General features: G+C 53.7%; 1 protein-coding gene across 2 annotated transcripts in view; it reads left to right on the top strand.

Annotated features, from left to right (window-relative positions):
• Window positions 1-20,651, top strand: part of NDUFA10 (NADH:ubiquinone oxidoreductase subunit A10) — a 146,138-nt gene that overhangs the window by 64,834 nt on the left and 60,653 nt on the right. The gene's annotated exons all lie outside the window — the stretch shown is intronic.

Raw genomic sequence — 20,651 nt, 5'->3', positions numbered from 1 at the left:
CAGCTGCGTCACAGTGATGGCCAAGCTGCATCAGCCGCACTCTCCTGGACGCCATATAGCTTTAAGATCGGGGGAGGGTAAATAATGCAAAAATTGCACAGTGGAAGAAGTGGTCTCACAAAAAGCAATCCATCCTGTAGTATAGGTAATGGAGTTGGGGGAAGCAGCTTCCATTCTGGATGTTTGGAACCCTTTAGCTTTGTTCTGGAATGGCCCACCATTCTCACTGGAAAACAGTGGTTTGCTGTGAAAGGCCAGCTCTCGGCGGCCCCTGTGGTTTCAGCGCTGCCGCTCTGTGTCATTCCGGTTGTGTACATTGTTTTTCTTCCGACTTCCAGAAATAAAAGTGTTTCCATGGGACTTTCCCCATCGTACGTCTGTGTGCGTGCGGGCACGTCGAAACTGCACACGTGCACACACGCTGCTCTGGGCCCTGACTGTTTGGTGTGGTGTGGTTTAATTGAGGCTTACATTATGCTGAAGAGTTTTTCTAAAGGCCTACTGTATTTATTTTAGTAATGTGCTACATTAGAGTAGAAAAAATAAGAACGTGAAGAAGAAATAGCGAAAGGAGAAAATTACCACAGATTTACAGAACGATATGTTTTAAGAGAGACTTTGAGAAAGATTCACGTGGCCGTCCTCAGCGTCTCAAACTCCTTTGAAGGGAGATTTGAGCTTAGGCTGTTGATGACATAAGATGCAAAAGCAAAATAATATACTCTCTTTATTACCCGGAAAATCAAGTTGCCAGTCAAAACTGAGAAATGAGAAAGAAAATCACATTTCTTTATTCATCTCTGTTGAAGCCTGGAAAACCAAAACAAGCTGGTTGTGGTTCAGCATCATGGTTTAGGAATCAAGCTGCCAGTTCTGAGTCCTACTGAACTGTGAGTTTTCCACTGTAAAGCTCCACTGTGTCCATTATGGTAGCTCCTAGCCACATGTGGGTATTGAAATTTAAACGAGCTAAAATGTAATACAGTTTAAAATTGGGTTCCTTGGTTGCACTGGCCATAGTTCAGGTGTTCCACAGCCGCCCATGGGCAGTAGTTCCAGTGCTGGTGCAGAGGACGATGCTCTGCTCCCCGCGGAAGCTCTACCAGGCCTCGCTGCTGCGGAGCATGCGAAGAAGATGCACACTCCTTCCCTCCTTGCATCCGCCTGCCTTTTTCCCTCTCCCCTTCCTTCCCTCCTTCTTTCCTCCTCCTTCCCTCCCTTCCTTTCTTCCTTCCATCTGTCCTTGTTTTCCTGCCTTCCCTTCCTCCCTGCCTCCTTCCTTCCCTCCTTCTCTTCCTTCCCTCCTTCTCTTCCTTCCTTCCTTCCGTCTGTCCTTGTTTTCCTCCCTTCCCTTCCTCCCTCCCTCCTCCTTCCCTCCTCCTTCCCTCCTCCTTCCCTTCCTTCCTTCCGTCTGTCCTTGTTTTCCTCCCTTCCCTTCCTCCCCTTCCTCCTGCCTCCTTCCTTGTTTTAAGAATTTGAAAATAAAGTTTCCCAGGAGTTTTGAATTGGAGTCGAGATTTAAGTGGCTGAAGTTTTGCATTTCACTAAGAAACCAACAGCTTTAATCATGAAATGAAAGCACAGCTGGGCATTGGGCCAGTCACAGAGTGTCTTTTGCTCTGAGCACTTCACAAACCCATTGCGGAGGGGAGGAAAGAAAAAGAAAGCCATCTTTAATTATCTTAGCTGTTCCTAATGTCTTTGGCTGCAAAGAGCTAGCTGTTTCCTTCAACCTTGGTGGTTGCACGGGTAGTGTCCTCAGCAGTGAGAGGGCAGGTCTGCCCTGTGGTCAGGATTGCCCTTGTGAGGGGCAGAGCTCTCCAACCATGCAGGGCTCGGTGTTGGCATGGTGTGGACTCGGGTGCTCTGATCGTCCCCTGCGTTTGTGTCTGACCCTGTGTGGTTGCATTCCCTTGATGGAGTGGGAAGTGTGTAATTTGTAGTGCTGAGGACATTCGTCTGTTTGATTTTCTGGTGTTTTCAATGACATGCATGTTCAGCAGAGAAAGATGAATAAACACTGTCCAATTCTTCTCTCCACATAGAAGCCTCAAGAAGAGGTGAGGAGATGCCCCGATTTCCTTATTTCAGAGCAGTACGTGAGTTCGTCTCACGAAAGCTCTTACAACTAAAACAACAGCAGCAACAAACCAGGATCAGAATAATCATGCATTTTCCAAGATTCCACGTTGGACTTCTCAGTGCTTTGGAGATCAGGAAATAATCATGCTGTTGCAGCAGTATGGTTTTGTGTCTGGATTTTATTCATACAGGCATGTGTTTACAGGCATGAGAATTCTGTATTGAAAAGAAAGTCCTTGTTTTTTTCTAACTTATCTTTCTGTTCCATCAACTGTTAAAACCAAATTGTTAAGAGCATTGAGCTTCTTAGGAGAGATTACATGCAGCTACTTAGGACCACCTCAGCAAAATGGGGTTGCCTGGGTAGATAGCAGCAGCAGCTCACCAGCCCCACGCTGCCAGGCTGCTGGCTGCTGTCCACCAGGCAGCCGTGGAACCTCCATGTTCTGCCTAGGTGTTGTGGCAAGAACAGCAGGGAAAGAGGCGGCCGCCTCCAGGCCACAGGTGGACCCAGGGACCTTCAGTTACGCCGCTTCAATTGAATTCGTGGTGGTTTCTCTGCTACAGCAGAAGTGGAAGAAGCTCTTGTCTTGTTTGGCATTTGTCCCATTTTTTGGCTAATAATTGGCTTTGAATCTCTCTGTGTCCTGCTTACCAATTATAGCTTTCTGGATTGGCTGTTCTTAGCAGTGCAAATGTCAATGCAAAGAAGCAAGCAGGTGGCTACTTTCTGGGAAGAAGCATAGTCCGTGCTCACACTGGATGCGAATCTGCAAGATTTGGGGGTTTGGCAAAATAGGGGTGGAGGGAAAGCTGCCATGGCTGTTAGAAATTGGGGCTTTTTGAAGAAAAGCTTGTGTAGGCAGCAGCCACTGGCTGGCCAGAATTCCATGAATGGAAGCAGGTGCCCGAGTGATCTGGGGCTTTCCATCTGGATATAAATAGAAGCCGGGAGCCTGAGGCTTTGCTTTAGGAAAATCATGAGCCAGAAAACAGAGGAGGTGATTGTCAGTAGTCACCTCACGCCGCTAGTGTTTTCTAATACTCTCTCGAATTGTGCAAAGCAAAGGACCTTATAACAGCAACACACCTGTGACTCGAAGCAGCGAGCTTCCCTTGGGAAAAGGAGCCTCTTCTCAGCAGAGGATCCCAGCCTTTCTGTCCTTCCCCATCGGAATGCCAGGCTCTGTTAGTTTGGATGTTGGACATTGCCACCTGAATTCCAGGAGGCCGGGGAGCTCCAGTGATGGACTTGTCCCCAAAAGAGTTGTGCTGTTCTCAGAGCAATAAATGTTCCACTGAAAGTGTCTGTCCCCTGGCTCATGCTGGCTGCACTTGCTTGAAGGAGGCTGATTTAAGGGTTCTAATAGGAAGACAAATGAAACTATCAAATTTTATGTTTAAGCATGTGAGTAAGTTTGCTCATTTGCTTTTACTATTGATGTATAGTTTTAAAATTCTTAATTTAAAAATTATTTTAATAGTAAATTTTTCACAAGTGAACACTTTTTATCTTTAAATTAAAATTCTGAAGCTCCCTAGTTAGTTAGATCCAATTGCTGGTTACATTTTGGGAAGCTCTCATTTTAGTGCTATGTAGTTTCACTGAATAAACATGTTTTTAATGAGACTATACCTGGTGATTATATTAAAAATCCCAGCTTTTAATTTGTAAAAAGCTGTTTCCTCTGGCATGTTACGCGTGGTAGTGTGGGTTTTCTTACAGTGAACATTGATGGGGCCTCCTGCATCCCGGGCAGCATCTCAGCGCTGGACACGTGGCAGTGAGAGCAGAAATGCTAGCGGTGGCTGAGGGGCGAGGCCCAGGTGGGAGCCCCTGATGCAGGGTTGTGCATGTGCAGAATCTGAAAGCTGTGAGACTTGACGAGCCCGCAGTGGAGGAGGGTGTCTGAGCCGCAAGGAGGGTCTGGCCTGAGCTGCAGGGCACCCCGCCAGAGCCCACTGTAGGTGTTGGAGGGCTGAGGAGAGTGCAGAGGGCCTGGGAGGCGAGGGAAGGAGTGAGGTGGCCAGGCTGGGTCAGGTGCTCCACACGCGTCAGGGAGAGGAGGACCTGCAGTGACTGTCGACGTGACTTTGGCAAGCTCTGTGTCCGCAGAGCTGGAGCTGAGCTGGCTGGGGCAGGAGTCACAGTGTGGGAAATAAGGAAGAAACAAGCAGGTAGGGTAGAGAGCCAGACTACCATCAAAGCATGAGTTTTCTGCTGCCCGGCTCCGCCGTGACGCCACTCCTCCCACCAGAATGAGTGCGTTTGTCTCCACACTCTCCCCTGCTTGTCATTGAGCTTTGTTCGGTTTAGGAAGCACGAACAGAAAGGTGGCTGTGACAGGCAGTGGGCTGGAAAGTGCATTTCCACCGGTCTGCCCTCTCCTGGGACAAGGTGAGCTTGGTGCTTAGCACTGGGCCGTCCCGACTCCAGGAGCAACGCCAGTCCTCCAAGCACAGGAGGCTTTTCCTCCTCTCAGTATTGCAGCACGCAGCGCACAGCCCTTCTGTCCAAATCTGGGAACCTGAAAGACTGTCGGAATCTTGCTGTTTTAGATGTTGTAAGAGGAGCGGGTAGGACCCCACGCGCTCAGGTCCCACGCTTTGGATCTACCCCCTCTGCAGCCAGAGGGACAAGCAGCTGCTGTGCTGGTCATGACCTCATCCCGTGTGTGACGATGGCCACTCACGTCTTCTCATTCTACAGAAGTTATCACCGTGCGTCAGACTTTTATTTGGATTTTGTACGTCTTGCATGTATGGTGGGGATGACCGGCCCCACCTCCAAGTGTAGGCGCTGGAGCCCCTGGGGACGCAGCGCTGCTTGTTCCTGACAGATGGGTTGCACCCGTGGGAGGGGTCCAGATGTGTCAGCTCTTGGGAGTCAGTGATGGGTGTACCGGGAATGGCCTGGCGTGCATTTCCATTCAGAAACTCCTAGTCCCTGCCTGGAACCTGGCTCCTTTTGCTGTTTTTTGCCCCCTTTCCTGTCCCTTTCCTGGGTGGCTGGTCCCTGCTGTCGCCCCTGCCTCCCTGGCTGCAGAGCTTTCCTCTGGAGGACTCGACACAGAGCCTGCGCCGTCTCTGACTCCAGGCTCTGCTACCCTGCTCCACTTTGGTCTCTCAGGTTGGAGTTGAGGTTGCATCTGCTGAGAGCCGTGCCCACAGGTGAGGTAGCATCAGGGTCCTGAGCCAGTCCACTGTCCCCTGGCTGTGGGTTTGGAGCTGCCAGCCACCCTTCCCTGAGAACCCAGCCTATGACTCGGCTCCCCTTGGGCCTGCCCCATCTTTCCCTCCTGCCCTGGTCTGTCCTGCGGCCCCCTCAGTCCTCATGGCCAAGTCAGCCAACAGCAACCCACACACAGAAGCCACTTCTGGATGGGTGTCTGGCAAGGTGTGGGTCTGAATTCAGCCTTTTGCCTCGCGTGCCTACCCCTGTGTCCTGGGCTCTCCAAGAGCCACCTTAGGCAGATGGGGAGTGGGTCTGGACCACTGAGCAACTGGTCATTCTGCACCAGCTCCTGAAAGTCCCTTGTGGACCAGGACCCTGATGAGGACAAGCTCTTAGCTCAGAACAACACAGAATCCAGCGCTGGCCATAGGACGGCTGTCTAATGGTCCTTCTCTAGAAACCTCTCTGTGCCATTCTGAAAGTGGAAAATGCCAGCATTGGTCATGTGACCTTCCACAGCTGACTATTTTCATGGTCTCTCCACCCACTCTGGCCCCTTCGTGTTTTGTGGAGAGAATAGCAGACCTCGCCCCCCACCCCAGCGTTAAGAGGTGACTTAGACACCCTCACCTTGAAGTTTTCACATGTTTTCTATCTGTAGTATTTGTATACTTCACACGAAGCCTTATTAGTGGATAAATATAATAAACTCCTTCCTATTGAAATAAAATTTGAGAAGAACATGGTATGTGCCAGCCAAAGCCCAAATTCAAATGAACCCTTCTGTGAAGGGGAAAAATCAATCTTGTTGAGAGAATGTAATTTAGATGCAGAAAGAATCCCAGCTGCCTAGAAATCCCCGTTGCCAACAGCAGGCGAAAGGAACCACCCATGTGAGGGAATGTCGCAGGGCAGCGGCAGGTCGGGCGGCAGCGCAGCAGCTGTGAGAACGCAGGACTCTCACTTCCGGGCTGTGTCGCCAGCATTGGCAACCAGTCGTCACCTGCCAACAGCGCCACCCAGTTGGGGCAGCATGGATGGTATTGGTCGGGCTCTATCCAGCTGTTTGTTAGCAGTGAGTACAAAAAAATAAAAAAATGATATTTTTTAGCTGGTCAGAAATGACTTGAAAGACCTCAGACTGTTGAGTTAACTTAAAACAGCCCCTCCTTTGCATCTAACAAAGTAATAAAATTGTGTGTGTTCGTCTAGTGGGTAAATATGCAGCCTCTGCTGTTTCAAGGAAAGTGAAAGGCTCCGCAGTATGTGTTATCTTGCCCTCCTTAAGGCATGCTTTTCCTCTGAATGTCCTTGGCTCAGAAAGCTGGTTGTCAGCGAGCTTCACTGGGGTCTCTGAGGGGACTTCTCCAGAGGAGCTGGTGAAGGAGCGCGTGAGGACACAGGAGAGCAGCACCTCTGGCTGGCACTCTGCCCGGCCGGGCAGGTTGAGCCCACTTTCACAACCCTGAGGCGGTCACAGCCCGACCGTCAGGTGGAACCCACTCTCACAGTCCTGGGGTGGTCACTCAGCTGGCCTGGCAGGTGGCACCCAGTCTCACAGCCCTGAGGCAGTCACAGCCTGACCGTCAGGGGGAACGAACTCTCACAGTCCTGGGGTGGTCACTCAGTGGTCCCGGCAGGTGGAACCCACTTTCACAGCCCCGAGGCGGTCGGTCACTCAGCCTAGCCCAGCCCAGCAGGTGGAACCCACTCCCCACTGTCACAGCCCTGAGGCGGCGGGGGCGTCCTCCACCTCGCTCTTCCTGGAGAGACGCCAGTGTGTGGGTTTGGAAGTGGAGTCTATTTTAAGTTTGCAGTTCCTGAAGGAGCCTGTGTTTGCTGTGCTGTCTCCACATGGTCACAGCCTTGAAGCCTCCAGCCTTTTAAGGGCAAGCCTCTGCCTGGCTGCCTGTGGTCGGGGCAAGCCGCTACTTACGTTGGCGGTGCCTGTTGAATTTTCCAACCTAAGAGGGCACAGGAGGTGGTGGAAGGGGAGTGGAACTAAGGCGGGGGACTTGAGAGCAAACTGTGAGTGTCCAGAGCTGTAGGAGGTTCGGAGAAGACACCGAGGGCTCCTCCTGCAGGGTGAGAAACTCTCCTGTTTCTGATTGCCTCAGGCACCACCATGCTCAGGTCACCCGGCAGGCACCCCTCCCTGGGGCTGAGCCCTGATCAACGCGGAGCAGTTTCCTAGGGCTGCGGTAAGCAGCTGCCTTGCACTTTGCGGCTAAAGCAGCACAGATCTATTATCCTAAGTTCTGGAGGCCAGGAGGCCTCCAATCAAGGTGTCAGCAGGGCTGGTCCCTCCTGCAGGCTCCTGGCCTTCCCAGCTTTCCTGGTTTCCTGGCCTTCCCAGCGTCTAGAGGCTACCTGCGTATATGGTCTTGTGACCCCTCCTCTAGTCACCTCTCCTCTCTGCTGGCCCCTGCTGCCTCCCTCGTGCACGAACCCCTGTGATGACATTGGGCCGCTCAGTCCAGGAAACCCCCCATCAAGATCTTCAACCCCATTTGCTCAGCCCCTTTGCCACCCGAGGTCCCATGTCCCAGGAGCTGGGGATCAGGATGAGGCTGTCCTTGGGGCCCTGTTCTGTCCACCACAGTCCCCACCTTGGGCCGACAAGAAGGCCCTGTGGAGACTGGCAGCCACAGGCCCTGCTCTGGGTGGCCCTTCAGCTTCTTCTCACCTCCCACGTGGCTGGAGAGGAGGGTCTCACCCACCACAGAGATGGGCCTTCTGCCTCAGAGAAGGCGTGGAGCAGCGGGGCTGGCATCGGCAGCTGTGCCTTGCGTTTTCTGGCAGCTGTGAGCAGCCCTGCCTTGCCAGCTTGGTCAGCAGAGCCTTGCGTCTGCCGTGGGCTGGCTGCACCCCTCCGGGGCCCTGGCCCAGGCCCATCCCTGTCCCCACATGGTGCACACCGTGGGGAGAGGTGGACATAGGCTGTCCCATGTGTGGTGACAGGTGGTCTCCATAGCCATGTCTGGCACAGGGTTGCCCATCCAGGTGAGGGAGGCCTCTGGGAGGAAGAGAGGGGAGGCTGCTTTGTCCATCGTGGAAGTTCAAGAAAACCAGAAAAACCCCTACAGGGGTACCTGGAAGCTGTTGGTGCTCAGAAGCTCTTCCCACCTACAGATCTTGTGATGGGGCCTGCAGGTGAGTGCCCACCGGCTGCCAAGGAGAGCCTCAAGCCGCACAGTTGGGGCCCTGCCGGCCAGTGGGGGTAGGTTTGCTGCGGGCTGCACAGTGCTGGCCTCCTGAACCCTTCACCTTCCACAGACAACAGCATCCTCATCTCTGCCCAGGAAGTCTGCTCCTTTCTCCTGGGACCCCCTCCCCACTCTGCCTTCAGAGCCCTTTGTGCTTTGGCCCCCACCCTGCCAGCCCCCTCCCTGCGTCCCCCTCCTCACCACCCAGTCCTTCATGCAGTCTTTCCTCTCCCTGGGCTTGCAGGTCTGCCCCACCAAGCCCCCATCCCAGGACGCAGCCAGGCTGTCTGCCCTCTGCGAGCAGGTGTGGCACATGTGTTGCTGGTTCATCCCGTGGGCTCACAGGGCGGCTCCTGTGCAGACCTCTAGTGGGTGTGGGACTTCAGGCAGCAGCCTTTGGCCCCTGCCGGCCCACACCCCAGGACCCATGCCACAGCGCCTACCGAGGGAAAGAGACCAAAGGGCATGCACCATTTCAGGTCTCGAGAGGGACAGAGCCAGGCAGGAGCCTGGGCAGGTGTCAGCAGGGCCCTCATGTGTTCCTGGGTCCCACTGTCCTTCCCGCTGCCCAGGGCATGGCCAGGCCGGAGGCCTCGGTGTGCCATTGGGACCAGGCCTGGGAACCCCTCTGGCTTGTTTCCCCTTTTTAGTTACACAAATACTTAATGATCACTTCTTAAAATTTAGGAATTTTAGGAAGGAACAAGGAAGATAGCTTTAGAGTTATATACATTTTCTTTTACTTGCCATTAGAGTCTTCCTAGACCCTGTTTTTTAAAGATGCCTGACTCCACGCCCGGCCATGACCAAGCCTGCCGCCCCTCCATCATAGCTGCTTCTCAGTGTCCGGCACATCCTGTACTGGGTGCTGAGGGGACCAGGGAGGGTGTGGTGAGAGGAGGACCCTGACCAGGCATCCCTGGGATATGGCTGCCCAGCACAGGCATTTTTTCTTTTATGGAGGCTCAGAAGTGAGGCCTGAGAACACAAGAGAAACGGCCTCGTTAGACCCTGGCCCCACTTTCTTCCCAATCTCAACCACCTTCGACGACTCAGTCATCAATGTCTGTGTCTCTCCCCCTGCTGTCCTCTGTAACCCACGGGTGGCTGATGCAGCCATTGTCCCTGTCTCCAGGGCAGCAGCACAGGAGCGTGTGGCCCTCCCGAGGCCCCTCCCGCACGCCCTATGGGCACCCCGGGTCCCATCGCTGCAGGATTCCCTGTCTCAATAGTAGCCTCTCCTTCTGATGTCTTGTGGTCAGATGTTTGCTGGAAAGGGCCACAGAGCCCCAGCGAAAATCCAGACTCAAAGATGAGACTGAAACGGGAAGTGTCAGCATTGTTTTAGGGTTTTTCACTTCAAAAGCCAATAATCCTCTGAAGCAGGGCCCTTCTGCACTCCTTCCAGGCTCAGCAACTACCTGACAAAGGAATGAGGGGCTGAAGCGGAACGTACTGGAAGCCCTGGCCAGCAGGTGGCCAGTGGGACGCTGACTTGAAGCCTCTTTGAAGCAGTCATGGGAGCAGTGGGAACAATTGCCCCGTAATTGTTGGACAGTGTCACACAACTAGACAGGCACCTACTTGAATCACAGAATGGAGCTGTGTGGTGTTTCTGTGACACTGGGATGAAGCTGCAGGCACGAGCAGGGGTCTGCACAGCCGACCACAGGGACAGACAGGCGTGCGGCTGCCACTCACCTGCACGTGGTGGCCATGTGACATGCACAGGCCCTTACACCGCCCCAAGCTCCTATCCGTACCAGTGTTGGAAGAAGCCGCTCAATCAGCAGTTGGTTTGCTTTGATTTTACCTTAAAATCCTGACGCTATCTTGGTCATAATGAGCTCTCATACATCCGTGTGTGGGGTCCTTACACCGAGGACACCAGGTCTAAACACAAGTGGGAAAGGTCAATGTTTACATCTACACTTCAGATGCCTAAAAACAGAGTCTTCGGGGAGCAAGGAGGAACCGTTCCTCAGATTTCCAAAGGTCATGCCCCGAGGGGGCAGCTTGGTGGACTGGAGCCGTCTGAAAAAGAAGGTGGTGGGTCGGGTGCCCTGAGCCTCCTGCTTGGGCCAAGGCATACCCACAGGAGACCTCTTGCCCGCTCACGGACTCGGGGGCCTGAGGGATCCCTGAGGAAGCTGTGAGTGGTGGGCAGCCGTCTGGCTGTAGGAGATGCATCATCTCAGCTTCTTTATAACAGGGCCAGCCTGTGCTGCTGAGGGTGGACCAAAGCCACACAGCATGGGGCGGAGGAGCTGTAAGGACTGGAAACCTTTCTAAGTCTCTGCCACCACTTGGTGAGCCCACTCTGAGGTGTGCCCCTCCCTAGATTCTCACAGCAAGCTTGGCTGCAGGTGGGGACGGCCTGATTCTTCTCCCATCATGTACGTAAGAAAATGGGCTCTGAGGGTGGGACCTCCCCAGTCTCCCAGATGGAATGTGGCGGGTCCAGGTTCAGGCTCAGTCAGGGCTCTCCTGAGAACAGGACCCACGGATGAACAGATGTGGAGACAGTTACAAGGATTCTGGAGGCTCAGAAGCCCCAAGATCTGCTGTCTGCAAGCTGGAGACCCAGGAGAGCCAGTGGTGCAAGTTCCAGTCCAAGGGAAGACCAACGTCCCACCTCAACAGGCCAGTGTCAGGTATGGTGGCTCACGCCTGTAATCCGAGTGCTTTGGGAGGCTGAGGTGGGAGGATCGCTTGAGGCTGAGTTGGAGATCAGCCTGGGCAACATAGATGAGGCCTTGTCTCTTCAAAAAGTAAAAGTGTGGTGGCACACGCCTGTTATCCCAGCTACGTGGGAGGCTGAGGTGGGAGGATTGCTTGAGCCCAGGAGTTTGCACTCCAGCCTGGGCAACAGAGAAGACCTTGTCTCTAAAAAACAAACAAAAGCAAAAAACAAAAAACAGGCAGAGAGTGGGAATTCTTTCTTCCACCAGCTTTCTGTTCTTTCCAGACCCCCAGTGGACTGGAGGATGCCTGCCCACGCTGGGGAGTGCCGCCTGCCTTCCCGAATCCACCAGGTCACATGATGATCTCATCCCCCACAGATACACCCCAAAAATCATGTTTGACCAAATACCCGGGCAGCTGTACTCCAGTCGGGTTGGATGTCTAAAGCTGATCTGTACAGTTGCTAACTCGCTTCGCCCTCCGAGCCGTGCATCTCACTCCTCAGACACAAATGCTGGTGCTCATTCCTGCCCCAAGCTCCTATCCGTACCAGTGTTGGAAGAAGCCGCTCAATTAGCAGTTGGTTTGCTTTGATTTTACCTTAAAATCCTGACGCTATCCTGGTCATAATGAGCTCTCATACATCCGTCCCAAAGAGGGACATGTGTCCATTGCATTCGTGGGGTTAAAGCAATGAGAAAGCCTGCAAGGCAGGAAGCTTGGGGTTGGGGGCTCCAGGGGAGCAAGGAAGGGTCGGGGGCCCCAGGGGCAGAAGGGGGTGCCCTGTGACTTCTGAGACACTGCATTTGAAGTAGAGAGCCTTCTCTTCTGGACTCCTGCTCGCTTTATCTTTGTATGAACTGTTCCCTGCAAAATAAATACACAGGCCTCTGCTGGCTCCTGCCTAGGCCAGGATGGCTCGAGGCTTGGTGAAGTCCCCAAGGAGGGAGGGCCACCTCGGCTGGCTCTAGTTTTTTCTGTCCCAGACACACTGGAGGTCTGGATTTGTGGAAGATGAAGGGACATACTGAGTTGCATCGTCAGGCTGGCATCTGAGCCGCCTTTGCAAGCCCTAGTTTGTCCTTGTATTTGGAATGCTGGAGGCTCGAGTCAGGATCCGGGTCCCATCGACGTGTATTTGTGCTTTCAAGATGGCTGGGGCTTTTAGCCTTGGCAGCTTTGCTCGGGCAGGCCTGCTGCTTTTTACATTGGGTTTTCCAGCGACTCCACTTACAGCTGCAAAATGGACAGTGGGCTGTAGACCCTGAACAACGTCAAGTGAGTGCATGTTTTGAACGCCTGTTACTTTTCCGTTGCCACTCATGGAGCGGAGGCTGTGGAGATGTCGGTTACTTTCTGTCCCCTGGGGGCTCAGGACCCAGCTGCAGAGCCAGCCTTGAATGAGACCACAGGGAGCCTCTGAACAGGGCGTTGAGGGGCCAAAGGGAGAAGAGCAGCCTGGAGGCCATTGTCCGGAGCACAGCCTGGCTTCGTCTCTGGGATGCGTGGCTGAGGCTGGGAAGAGGGACGTGTGGGCAGGGCCCAGGAGGTTCTAGCTCTTAAGTGTTGGTGGAAATGAGCTGCTATTTCCCTAAGAATTGTGCACAATCCTGAACCTTGCTGCCGTTAACTGAACCTCTGGACTTTTGCTCCAACAGCTGTAGTGACGACAGAGCTTGTCCCCCGACCTCACCTCCTCCACCTCACCACCAGAGGATGTAAATTGGCTAACTTGGCCTTGGAAGACCAGCTTGAAGGGCAGGGCCACCTATGCACATGACCTCCATGTTCACCCAGTGCCCACGCTCAAGAAGGGCCCACACTTGATTTAATGTTCAGCTGTGGCCGTCCTGAAAGTCTGAACAAGTTTTGGACCAGAGCCTCCTGTTTTCGTCTTGCACTGAGGCCCACAGGTTATGTCGCTGCCGTGGGCGTGTTGAGGCACCACCCCGTGCTTCCTGGAGCCCTCATCCCTCTTGCCATCTGGCAACAAGAGCTGGGCTGGCCTGTTGCATAGTCTTTGAGGCCTTCAGTGGATGGAAGAGCTCACGGCAGCAGGAAGGCCGGTGTGTGAGAGGAGCCCCGGGGAGGAGCCTCACAGGACCCTGGGCCTGGAGGCCTGGGGCTCGGCGGGGAGGGCGGGGCTTGCTCTGGGCCTCAGAGAGTCAGGAGCCGTCCCTGTCTGTGTCTGGTGCGCAGAGAGGGCGGGGCTTACTGGGCCCTGGTGAGGCAAGGACTGTCCCTGTCTGTATCTGGTAGCAGAGAGGGCGGGGCTTACTGGGCCCTGGTGAGGCAAGGACTGTCCCTGTCTGTATCTGGTAGCAGCTGCCTCCCGGTCTTTGTCCAGCTTCTTCCTTAGGCCGAGCATTTGGCTGTGGCTGCAGGAAGCCCAGCGGGGCGTGGAGAAGGCAGGCACACAGGACAGTCACTGAGCCATTTTCCTCTGTGGGCCTCAGTAGCTCTGTCCCTGGGGGCTCTGGGAGCTGGTGTGGGATGTAGGCCTTAGGCACCTGCATTGGTATAGGGCTGTCCTGGTATGACTTCTTGGTATTCCCAGGCTCGGATGCCTGCTGCCAGATAATGTCCAGGGCCTTGGTCCAAGCAGTGTGAGCAGGCCGGACGGCCCCAGATGGCCTGGCCTAGGCCTCCAGGGATTCTGTCCCCATGAGGAAGGGGCTGCACTGCAGCCTGGATCCCAGTTCCTTACCCAGGATCCCACCCACACTACCTGCTGAGCACCGGGCTTCAGGACTGAGGAGCCCCATGGGAGGCACAGCACCCGCCACCATGGGGTGGGCATCCGTCTTCTGGGCACTGCCCTGGCACTTCACGCAGGGTTCCCTCCTTCCGCCAACCCTGTGAGGCCGTGGCCTTATCCTCATTTCACCAAAGGCAGCCTGAGGTTCAGAGAAGTTAGGCAGGACATCAGAGACACACAGCAGGCATTTCCAACATGGGGCCCTCTGGCCCCAGAGCTTGTGCTTGCAGCCTTCTCTCTGCCTGCAGGAACCTCACTCTGACTTTCCCCAAAATCTGACCAAAGGGAGTGAGTGCATTTAGCACACCTGGGCACACATCCATGTCAGGCGTGCCTGACAAAACCTCGGTCCTGCCTCCTTCAGGGAGGTCCTGCACCAGCGTCAGGAGCCGTTGAACTCAAAGCTTTTATGTGGACAACAAAGGGATTCATCGAGATGAGCTGGAGCTGGGCTGGAGAAGGTGTAGCGTCCATCAGCGTTGACCTTGATACCTGAACGATGTAGGGGTGTTTGTGATTGCAGTGATCCCTTGGGCTTGAGGCTCACTCCATGGCCCTGAGTGCAGTGCCTGCGGGGAGGGCCCCAGAGGCATCACTGAGGGGTTTGCAGGCCCAGCACCTCATACAGAGCATGCGGGTTAACGAGCTAATTCCATAGAGGGTGGCAAGGGACAACGTCTTCCCCTAGTAACACACTATCCTTCAGAAACCCTCCCAGCTCATCACTGCACCCATCTCCCCGTCTGCTGGGGCCGGAGCTGTGGTATGGAGTGCAGGGCTCATGACCACCTGGGATTTGAGTGGCTCGAGTGGCCAGGTGCCGCCTGGGAGGGTGACGGAGCCCCAGCTGGGGCTGAGGAGGAGCAGGTTGGAGGAGCATGCAGCCATCCTTCCTCGACTTCGAGAAGTCGCTGGAGCAGGGGCCAAACACGCACAGCTGCCAAGGTGTGGCCCCTCTCTCTGGAAACCTGCAAGGGACACGTCTGCCCTGGAAGCCTGGGCTCCCTGTTCAGAACGGAATCCCTGGGGCCCTCCTCTCCTGTCCTGATCTGGGGGTGCAGCTCATTATGTGAGGCTCTGGGCTGCTTCCTGTCCGCAAGCGGATCCCGTTCTCAGCGCAGTCTCTTCTCCCACCCTCCTGCTCCAGGCACCTGGGTTGCACACAGGGTGCTTCTGGCTTGCAGTCCCGGAGCCTTGTGGGCCCTTGCAGCCTGGGGACGGCCTTCAGGGGGGTCTGGAGTGGTCCACTGCACGTTTGGCCGTGATGCCTGGTTGAGCTGCAGCACTTCTCTTGGTGTGCACATTCATTGTGTGTTTAAAAAATACAAAGTAACTGGGTGGAAGCTCTGGAGATGCCTCTGCTCTGACATGCTGGCTTTCATCCCAGGGCCAATCGATCCATTCCATGAGAAAACTGTTCATGAAGGCCCAGTGTGTGGCCAAGTCCTCCCTGGAGGGAGCCTCAGCCCCCAGGATCCTCCCAGCCTGGCCATACGGGGTAGACTGCAGCCCTGACGGGCTCGGTGGGGCACAGGGAGCCTCGCGGTGCAGCCTGCGTTCCTGTCGGGGTGTCCGCTCTTCCCCGGAGGGGCCTCCCAGTGTCTTTGAAAGGAGCCGGAGCGATGCTCAGAGGTGAGGAGCTTGGTCTTGGTAGCGAGGAGGCTCTGATTTCCAGTCTCCACTCAGCAGCAGCGTGACTTTGGGCAAATTGCTGATCTGTGAGCTCGTGTCTTCCTGGCTGCAAAGCAGGAGGAATGATGGCGCTGCTGCCGCGATTGTGCAAATGAAGGAGCCCAGCGTCTGCAGAGCGGCCTGCTCAGCGCCTGCCGGTGACCTGAGAAGTGGCTTGTCATTTCCTCCCCAGTCAGGCCCTCCTGCGGGAGGGGTGCCGGGGCTCTGATGGCTGTACACGTACCTGGGTTTCTGTAGAGGGTAGAGAGAGGAGAGGCAGGGAGGCTTGCCTGGGAGGCTGCTACCAAAACCATGGAATTCTGTCTCGGGGAGGCACCTTGCAATAAAGAAGCAGCCTCCACAGGCCCCCTGGGAAGTCACCCCCATGGCTGTGTCTGGAGATGAGCTCTGGACGGGGTGCAGCCTGGGAGGGCCAGTGTGCCCCCCACCTAGGGTGGTCCTGCAGCCTTTGCCTTCTATTGCTGATGGTGGCGGGTTGGCCGAGCTTTGGGGACCAGTTCCCTCCAAAGTTACTATGGCCCCAAGGCTCTGGGGACAGGGGCAGGTGGCTCTGGGCGTGGACAGAGCTTGCTCCTTGAGCTGGAAACCCTGTCTAACGAGCGAGCAGAGGCCCTGGGGCCACCAGGGGCTGTCGAGCTGCACTCTCTAGGCTGCCAGAGGCTTCCATTAGGCACACTGGTGTTTGATTTTGTTTCCTTGGAAGACCTGGAGTTTTTGTCTGTTGTGAGTCATTTTTCTTGATCCGGGCTGCGAGTTCCATGAAGAAAATCACTTTCAAACAGATTTGGAGGAAACTGCACCTCCTCGCTTGTCCAGACCCGGCCTGAATTCACATGGAAAGGAAGTCATTTCCCCCATGAGCTCACTGAGAGTCTGACAGCACTGTGAGGGGAGGTGGCCAGCCAGGCACCCAGCCTGAGCCGTGACCAGAGGTCTGAGCCAGAGGTGCAGCCTTGGGATCTCAGCCTGCGGCACTGGCCCTGGGGCCACACTCAGCATGGGGGACACCAGGCTGGAGCAGAGGCCAGGCCCAAACAGCTGCTCTGCCCCCGGGGACTTTGGCAAAGCTGCTGCCTCCGTGAAATGATGGAAAGATCTAGGCTGGCCCCAGGTCCTTTCTGGCATGGCCTCAGGATCTTGGCAGGAGGATAGCAATGCCAGGAGGGGGTGGGCTGAGTCATGTGCCTTCTCTCAGGGGCCTGGCTGCAGTGGTCAGGGGCAGGGCGGCTCATTGTGTGGGCACCAGTGCCCTGCACCTGGGGGAGGACCAGCAACAGGACTAGCCAGGCGGCTGCAGGCCCTTAGGACACAGGGGAGGCCCAGGATGTATGGGAAGGAAGGAGCAGAGCATCTGAGTCTGGGGACATCTCGGGATAGGCACTGCCCCCAGCAGCCTCAGCTTCCCCCCATAAAAGGGACAGACGCTGCCCCATGCCTTTAGCTCCATCACTGTCCAGGGACAGGGACTAACCCTAGACCCGTCACCCCCAAGGAGCCTTGGGCTGCAGGTCCAGCTCTGCAGAGGGGCTGCAGGGAGCATCCAGGGCCCATACTCATCTGCTCATCTCTCAGTCTCTGTGTTTATGGAACACCGGGGGATGCCAGTGCTGTGCCAGGAGGGGCGGTCGGTGCTGAGTGAGGCCCGCTTCCCAAATCAGACACATTCTTATGAGACTAAGATTTGTCCCTGCTCGTGGACATTAAAAAAATGTCAAAGACAGCAGGATTAAGCGGAATCACAGTGTCCTGCCCCCAGCCCCTAACAGAATAGAAAGGAAAAACTAGAAAAATAATCCCAGCAGAAAACAAACAAGGCCATACACTTTGAAAATTTGTAGCCAAAGACCAGGTGTGGTGGCTCACGCCTGTAATCCCAGCACTTTGGGAGGCTGAGGCGGGAGGATCACTTGAGCCCAGGAAATTGGGGCTGCAGTGAGCTCTGATTGCGCCACTGCACTCCATCCAGCCTGTGTGGCACAGTGAGACCCCATCTCAAAAAAAAAGAAAAATTAGTAGCCAATAAAATAAGCAAAAGATTTCAGAGTAGAGCAGAAGGCAGATTCGCGTGGCTCTGACCTGCCGCCAAGTCTGAGTCCCACTGGTACACAAGCGGAGCCCCAGGCCGCCTCTGTGCTTGGGATCTGGAGACAGGGAGTCTTGCAATGCCTCTGGCAGACATGGGAAGATAACTGTGAGTTGAAACTCTCCGTAAGAAGTGGAGGCTCCAGGGATGCGTTGGCCTGTGGGCATGGCCTGAGACCAGGACTGGATGCACCACTCTCCCTGTGATGAGGTGAAGCCAGCTCTGGTCTGGGCCGTTTCACAGGATTCCAGAAGCAGGAGCAGAGCCTCAGCATTTGAACGAACCTTCTTCCACTTCGGCTGAGCTCCTCCTGCCACCACCATCCTTGCAGGCTTCCTGAAGGTGGCCTGAACACAAACTGCCTGGGCTTCCTGTGGCTGAGAGGGGAAGACGAACCTTTGCCAGGTTTTGTGGAAAGAGTTAAAACCCCTCCAGTGCTGTGTTAAAACATATGAGGACCCAGTCAGAGCTGCTCGGGCTTGAAGAGAATGGAAAGGCAGGGAAGGGGAGGGCAAGTGACAGGCAAACGTCCCACAGAGGAACCCGTGACTCAGTGCTGGAGAAGGGACCACAGCATGCGTGAGATAAACATGCGGAAGGCAGAGGACGCACAGCTCGTGAACAGAAAAAAAAAATATTCCTGTGCTTTGCCTAAGAGAACAGTTTGATAAGAACATGAATTCAATAAAATAAATGTCAACAATGTATAAGACTAAGAAATGAAAATAAGATGTCAGACCTCAGGAAGCAAACAGAACCAAAACAGTGTCAGTACCGAACCAATACATTTCAAACAGCAACAAACGACATAGCAAGGCTGAAATTGCTATTGACAGAAATCCATCGTTCTCCAAGTGTGGCTCCTGGACCAGCGGCCCCAGCCTCCACCTGGGAGCTTGTCGGAAATGCAGGTGTCTAGGCTGCACCCAGGCCTGCTGGCTCAGGCACCCTGGGGGGTGGGCCCCAGCAGCATCTGTGTTTAGCAAGGTGATTGCAGCGCACACTACCGCGTGAACACCACTGCCCTAGAGGAAAGGCTGAAGACAGCCACAGTAAGTAAAGGTAAACGTGGTAGAGGGATGAAAACTGTTATGAACTTTGTATATGTAAAACTAATTTATAGGAAGGTGGACAAAGGCAGTCCGGCAAAGAATCACTGGTGTTCAGACCAAAGTGATTCCAAGTGAAATAGTTTGTGCACACATGGTGTGATCTTTCAATATGCAGAATCCATTTGTTTTTCTCATTTCAGAGGATTTTAAAATCTAAGGTCCATACTGTTTTGGTGCAGAAAATTCACTAGTTTTACTTTCATTTGCTTATGTTGAAAACTGATATTAAAATAAATTAAATGTAATTTAAAATAGCATTGATAGATCCCATTTCATGAAAGCATACCTGTCTTTCTGTTGATACACAGGCATAAAAATATCAGGATGTTGTTCACTGATGTAGATGGTTTTTCTGAAGAGAGGAATTTGGAATTTTTTCCTTTCTTCCTTGAACCTTTTTTTTTTTTTTTTTTTTTTTTTTTTTTTTGTGAGACAGAGTCTTACTCTGTTGCCCAGGCTGGAGTGCAGTGCTGCGATTTTGGCTCCCTGCAAGCTCCGCCTCTCAGGTTCAAGCATTTTCCCACCTCAGTCTCCTGAGAAGCTGGGATTACAAACGTGCGCCATCATGCCCAGCTAATTTTTGTATTTTTAGCAGAGATGGAGTTTTACCATATTGGCCAGTCTGGTCTCCAACTCCCGACCTCAGGTGATCTGCCCGCCTTGGCCTTCCAAAGTGCTGGGATTATAGGTGTGAGCCACCACGTCCAAGGAAGGAACCTCTGACACCGAGGGTGGAACAGCCGCAGTTCTGTGCCCCCGGTGCATTCACATCATCGGGCGTGGGAAGTGTCTGTCCCTGTTTGTGAAGATACTTTACCCTACGTGCCACTCCCATTGCCCTTGTCCAGGGAGGCTAGCATTCCCTGTGCTTGAGAGATCTTTTTGTTTGCATATGTTCTGACACAATGTGTTGTTTCGTGTGTTTGCATTTTTAAGGAACGTAAATGGTTATGGGTCATACGTCTATTGCCTGTGTGTTTTCACTCAACACTGCCTCTGTAAGCTCCTTCCTTGTTGCCGTGGGTGCATCTGGCTTGCCTGTTTCTGCACCTTGTAGTGACCTTGCTGCTGTCCAGTTTCGCTTACCCTTCCTGGGTGGTGGGTACCCAGACGGCCTGCAGTGCTGCAGGAAGAACCTCCCACATGGAGAAGAATATCTATGGTTCACAGAAAACTGTGCATTGCCTAGAGGACACTCCTCAAGGTTATTGGATTCTACTCTGTCATCATTTAGAACTATCTTATAACTCTGTTCCTTGTAGGTCACTGATAGCGGTACAAAAAAATTCACATAGACGGGAATGTTCTGTGCTGTGTAGTGGAAATCCAGTGAATACCTCCCATCCCCAGGAGAGAGCCTGGTTTGCCTTCACTTGCATATTGATGTAAAGTAAATATCTCTGATCTCTAAGTGTGGCTATTCTTTGGATTCTGTTTTGAACTGGTGATAACATCTGTCTGATACCTTCCTTGATAAGTGAATAGACTAAATTTCAAATGTGTTCCTTTTTATATTTCTATGAGAGTCATGATTTTACTTTTTTTCTGAAAATTAGCTTTTAACACACATATCTCCTTATGGATCTGTGTAGAAATTTACTTGGAGAAATTTATCAAAGAATAGCATTGCTGGATGTGCTGGGCATTACTGGTGTTCATCAATATTCAATCCTTGCCTCCTTCTGGAAACTCAGAGCGTACTTCCAGCAATGTGGCTCATTCTGTCCCCAGGCTGGGAATAGCCGTGACAGTGTCATTAGTGGGCCAAAGCAATGACAAGCCATGGTGAGATCCTTATGCCACACACTCTCTTCCCTTGCCACAGTGACTGCCAGTGTTTTAGCTCAGGGCTGGCAAA

Source organism: Gorilla gorilla, chromosome 11 (assembly GCF_029281585.2).
Source record: "Gorilla gorilla gorilla isolate KB3781 chromosome 11, NHGRI_mGorGor1-v2.1_pri, whole genome shotgun sequence".
In the NCBI taxonomy this organism is placed as follows: domain Eukaryota; kingdom Metazoa; phylum Chordata; class Mammalia; order Primates; family Hominidae; genus Gorilla; species Gorilla gorilla.
Note: the sequence above shows the minus strand (reverse complement) of the source record. Positions and strands in the feature narration are given on the sequence as shown.